We start from the raw sequence: 6435 nt of genomic DNA on the forward strand, positions 1-6435 counted from the left end.
TCACTTCCGGCTCCAAAAACTACAACTCCCAGAAAGCACTTCCAAGACCCGGCCGCTCCCGGCATGCACCATTCTATCCAATCCAAGGCCGCGCTCTCTCAGCGGACTGCAGACCGTGGCGGCGTGCTTGTGGGCGTGCACCCGGGATGAAACGCCCACCAACGCTAGTCTCTGGAATCCCTATACGCTCCTGTCACTTGTTCATCTTTGGGACTGGACTCGGTCCGAGGTCTAAGCTAGGAAATAATGCTGGTCTTATACTAAGTATGGTTAACCCCACTTTAGCCTACACTGGTTTAACACTTGCTGGTGTTTGGGGACCTCAAGCATTTTAATGAAGAGCTCACAAAGTCAGCACCGGTTGCTTTGGGATCACAAAGGAAGAGCAGGAGGAAAGGGCTTTGGGGGAAGCTTTCCTGGAGGACTGATGTCAGAACAGTTTTTAAGGATGCCTATGAGTTAGTCAAGAAAAGAATGGAAGAGAAAGTGAAGAGAGCAGCATAGCACTACTCAGGGTGGGATCTAGGCTAACTCCATGAAAAATGAGTTACACTATTAAAAATGTTATGACTTTCAGGAATTTTCAAATCTGAGACAATGTTTAGTCTGTGTGAGTTAAAAGTGAAATGAAAGTTTTTGAATCCAAATTATGATTTCCAACTTCCGTTTATATAAAAAGTACTCTTTGTTCAAACTTTCTCATATCCTAATAAAGGTTTATACTTTTTAAAATAAAGGAGCAGTATTAAGTCATTGAGATTTCACTACCTTCTGTTTGTACAAATGTGTGAACTTCATTTTTTGTCATACAGTATAATCCCAAACGACCTTGTCATGATCGTAACATATATTTACATGAAAGTCAGTTTTATCTGGAAATTCTAGAACTAAAATTGTAGTGAAAGTTCTGGAAAACAGGATTTTCCTCACACGTCCAAATCTGGGTTTACATGTATTTTCTTTAAAGCAGTCAGTTAATAAACATGATAATAATCTACATTAACTATGTGCCCATCCTCCCCCAATCCCATTCTTCTGCTTTCCCTCACCCCAAGTAGCCATATTCTGACTATCTTGTTTATTCTGCTGCTTCCCTTTTTATAAAATAGTTTCTTTGCATCTATCTATAGTCCTATATAGAAGTATTATTTTTAAAATGTATGTGTTTTAACTTTATAAAAAGGGTATTAAGCTATATTTATTCTTTGTTCTTTAGGGCCTACTTTTTTTCCCTTAATATAGCATTGATAAGATTTATTTATATTATGTTTCACTCTAGTTCATTGATTCTGACTACTGTATAATAGTCCACTGTGTGAATACACCAGTTTATTCATGATATCTTTCATTGATAGGCATCGGGGTCGTTTCCAGGGTTTTTGCTACTGCAAACAGTGCTGCTATGAATATTCTTTTCCGTGTCTCCTCTTGTATATAAGCAAGGGTTTCTGTTGGGTACATACCTGGAAGTGGAATTGCTAGGTCATAGGGTTATTGTCCGATTAATCCAATTTTGTGCGTTTGTGGTTCAAATGTAAAAAACTGTCAAATATGCAAAAGTATTTAGCATTAGGATTCAATAAATGTCATGTAAATGAAATGGCCTTACTTAGCAACTGCTCGATGAATTAATATTTTAAAAGTCAAAAAACTTAAAGAGGTGTATTGGATCTTGATTAATCTATTTGTTTTCAAGATCACCAGGATGCTATTTTTACATAAACAGTAGTAGGTCCTAAAAAAACCATTGGCAGAAAGCCAATTTCATATGAGATTCAGTTATTCAAATAACAGATTTTTAAAGTATATTTACATTTACTTATTTGCCAAAAACTTGTTTTAAGACATAGTCTTTGTGAGTATATTCAGCAAATATCAATTATAGTCATGACTATGTTCTTTTCATTATAGTTACTAGAATTATTCTTAGCAGCATTTTGGAAACTATTCAAATTTTTAAAAGCTAAGAGATGTCTCCCACTAGCCAAGTCAAAATAATTTGAGCATAAAAATGAGTTAATTCATGATATGTATACATAGCTACATTCTTTTCAAAGATAGGCACAACTCACACTGTTCACCTTTTTGCTTTCAGAAGAGAATTTTTGAACCCAAAATGAGTCTCTGAATTTCTATGGAAACTTATATGTATATATAAATAAGTATGCAAATAAATCAATAAATAGAAAAAGGAAGGAAGAAATGGAGGGAGAGAAAGCTCTTTTTTACTATAGAATGTCAACTAATGAAAGTAGAAAAATGTTAGTGTTAGAAAACCACTATTTTATAGCCACCATAGCAATAATTGATTCAGGTAAGAATCATCAGTGGATGCTAAAGCCATGAGTGAAATTTGTTTTGAAACAGAATTTTTACATAGTCTCGAACTATTTCCCCACAGATTACTTATAAATAGAAAAAAAAGGGGGGGTACCTTTGCAATGGAGAAATCTGGCAGACATCATCTTAACCAAGTGACATGATGAATGTTCAACGTGACTCTGTATAAGCTCCCTGCAATTCTAACTGAATAAAAGTGGGCTAAGAAAAGATATCCTCTACTGAGGGAAAGACAGAGGTGAGAATCCAGCCTGGGCTCTTCAGCCCAGAGCAGGGAGGCCAAGTGGCAAAGAGAAGAAACATAGGAGAAGGATAAATGCCTAAAGACCCCATAACCCTAGAATCCTGGCTCTCCAGACCTTCCTAGACTATGAATCTATTTAGTACAAAATGAGGATATATATTTTTTAAAATAATTTTTATTTAAATAGGGTGAACTTGTGTGATTTATGTAAATTTGTGTAGCTTTAGAAAATTCTACAATTAGTCCTTTAGTGAATTGGCCTAGAACCCTTAGTTGACAGGACACCTACCCTACCCAGAGGAGACAAAGCCTAATAAGTTCCAACCCCTGAGTCAAGGAAGAATTCCTCGTCAAGTTTCCCTGCTTACCCAGAGGAGTTTCCCTAGTCACAGAAAACTGATGATGGTCAGGGACTTGGAGACCAGTAACGCCTCTAGCTATGTCTGTATCCCTGCCTGTCAAGTTTTCTGCTGTTTCACTGTACTGTAGCACAGTGTCTTGCACATACTAGGAACTCAAACTCCATTCGAATAAGTGAATGAATAAATCTCAAGATTAAAAAGCAGAAGACTAGAACAGCTAGAAAAGCTTGGAATAAAAGAAAAGGGCAAAAGAGGAACAGAAAGCTATAGCAAGGTGACAAAGAAAAAGCTACTGCAGCAGAAAACAATGGCAAAGGGGATAGAATGAGAAGAATTGAGCAGAAAAAAGAAGAAAAACTGTACTGTACATATGAATAGCTTAAGGGAGTTAGGTATAATAATAGTTATGCCTAACTAATATATATTATACCTACATATAATACAAATTATATTCAACTCCCTTTTTATACCAGTATAATACAAATTATATCAACATGAGTTCTAAAATCTTCTTTCGAAAAACAAGAGTTGATACCAAAATCAGACAAAGACATTACAAGAAAGGGAGTTACACTATCACTCATGAAAAGAGAAATAATATCCTTGACAAAATACTAACAAACCAAATCCAACAATATATAACAAGGATAATACACCAGGACCAAGTAGTTTTATCCTATAAATGTGAGGGTGGTTCAACATTTGAAAGTCAGTCAATGTAATTCACCATATTAATAAAATTTTCAAAAACCATTTGGTCATCTCGATAGATGCAGAAAAAGCATTAGATAAAATTCAACATTCACTCATGATTAAAACGCTCAGCAAATCAGGAATAGAAGGGCCCTTCCTCAACCTGATAAAGGGCATCTGTAAAAAATCTAACATCATACTTAATGGTGAAATACTGAATGCTTTCCCTCTGGGGTTGGGAATGAGACTAAAATGTTCACTTTCACCACTTCTATTAAACATAGTACTGAAATTACCCAGTCACTGCAATAAAGCAAGAATAAGAATAAAAGGCAAAAATTAATAATAATAATAAAAGGCATACACATTGGAAACAATTATGCTGAGTGAAATAATTCAGATAAAAAAAGAATATAGTATATGATTCCATTTCTATAAAATTCTATAAAATTCAAATTAATCTATAATGACAGAAAACATATCAGTGGTTACTCAGGTAGTGGTCAGTGGGAAGGATTACAAGGAGGACAGGAAACTATTGGGGATGTATATATATTAATCATCCTGATTATGGTGGTGTTTTCATAGGGATGTACGCTGTACACCTGTATAAACTGCACACTTTAAATATGTCTTATTGTCTGTCAATTATACCTCAATAAAACAGAATAAAGGGGGGCATGTCAAATTAATTTTTAAAAAGGTAAGAGTTATATACATGAGTTGTATTTTGAAGAGAATGTAGAGCCAGAATGTGTTAATCGAAAAAGTCGAATGTTGTTAAGGTTGCCAGATTTAGCAAATAAAAATATGACTCCCAGTTAAATTTGAATTTCAGATAAACAACGAATAAGTAGTACAAATTATGCTAAATATTGCATGTAACATATTTTTACTTAGGTGAAACTGCTGAACTGCTGTATTCTAAACAAAGGCCACATGCATAGTGTCCAGCACAGTGTCTCATTCACAAGAGATGCTTAGAAAAATTTTTTGCTCTGAAAGCTGTTTGAAAGTAGGAGCTGCATCCATCTTGCTCACCATTTTGTCCCCGGGGCCTATTACAATGCCTGGTGCTCAATAAATATATGATTAAATGAATAGCTGCCTTTCATGCCTCAGAAAATTGCAGGGTTGACCTTGTTACTCCAGCCCTTCCTTGTAACTGGCTGATCAACTTCTTGGACAAGCCCCAGTTCTGATTTCTTGGCTTGTCTCCCTCTTCAATGTTGTTGTGTGTGTCTCAGGTTGCTGTTTTGTATTGTTTTGTGTGTGATTGACCTATCCTTATCTATAATGCCTCTTGTTTTCTTGTTTCCTCTTTGGAATCTGAGTGATTGCTCCAAAACTCTGAGACCCTTGGCCCTTGGGAAAATCTGAAAGTCTGAAACACAATAGCCAGGTTTGCTTATGAAATATATTGGGGTATGTTCCCTAAAGAGCCAAAATTTGGGATAAGGCTCAGTTTTGGAGAGATCAGAATAAAAGGTAATCTTTATATACTGGTGGTGGAAAGGATTTTATACATTTTGGAATTTTATTATCTGTCCTATAAATACTTGAAGTACAAAAATGAATCCAAACACTAAAGGCATTAATTTCTTCCATAAAATTAAAAACTTAATCTAACATTCCTCCCTGTAGTTTACTTCTACAAATAAGCAGAAATCGTAGAAGTTATGTACAGTGAGAGAAGGATGGTGTGGAGAAAAATGTCTTGTGCTTAGAAGATTTTAGAACTGTAAGGAATATTAGGAATAATTAAGAAGATATATATTTAGTATAACCACTTCCTTGTTTTGTGGCCCAGACACTCTCCCAATTTCAAACAGTGAACACATGACTGAAGTGGGTGAAAAAATACCACTCAACAAAACTTAGGTCTCCCTCAGACTTTTATCTCTATAACCCAGTTTCCCTAGTTCTTCACAGTCAGGACCGCAGTGTGGGGGGTGGAGGGGGGAGTTGCGGGGTGGGATATTAATAAAATCAAGCACGTTGTGCTAAAATCATACCTGCTACTCTCCTTGTCATGCCTAATGTTGTCCTTGGGTCTTTCTGAGTCCCAAACTTCTCCACCGTTAAAGCTACCCTGTCTAGTACCCCTTCATTGATGTGTCCTCACTTGATTCACTCTTCTTATAAGGTTATATTTTCATCTTGGGGAAAAATAAATTAAGTACAAGCTATTGCGGTTTTGAGATACTTTAAGCCACTGGTTCCTTTCTATGCAAAAAGAAATTTTAGGAAGTGGAGAGGAGGAAGGTGGTAGAGATTTCTAAGTGGACTGAATACCTGCCCCTGGTTTTTTCTGTAGATGCGAATGTCTTAGTTTTAAGCTGTTATGAGGATGATATAAACTAAATGCTTGCGTACAAGCGCGTTAACTTTGGAGGAGGAGAAAAGGTAAGAGAGGGAATATCACGTTTGTAAACAGGAAAAAAATTGTTTTGCAAGAAGTCATCAAATATTAATATTTTCCTATAGGGACGATTAGAAAGAAAACGAATTCTCTTATCAATTCCCAGAGCAAATGAATGTTAAAAAATGCAGCCAAATAATCAGAGGTACTTACCCCTCTTCTAAGGGAAGATGAGGTCTTATTAAGGTAGCGAGTACCAGGCACAATGTTTGGAGAGTGCCGGCTGAGAAATGGTACAATTATGGGAAACGTTAGCATTTAGTTTTATTGGTACGGTGACGCAAGAATTGACACTGCAGACTTTGCTTTGCGTCCAGACGTGGCGACTCCGCCTGCTGCAGGTAGAGAAGCTGGCCAGGGAGAGGGGACCTGGG

The sequence above is a fragment of the Pteropus vampyrus genome, unplaced genomic scaffold (genome assembly GCF_000151845.1).
Source record: "Pteropus vampyrus isolate Shadow unplaced genomic scaffold, Pvam_2.0 Scaffold680, whole genome shotgun sequence".
In the NCBI taxonomy this organism is placed as follows: domain Eukaryota; kingdom Metazoa; phylum Chordata; class Mammalia; order Chiroptera; family Pteropodidae; genus Pteropus; species Pteropus vampyrus.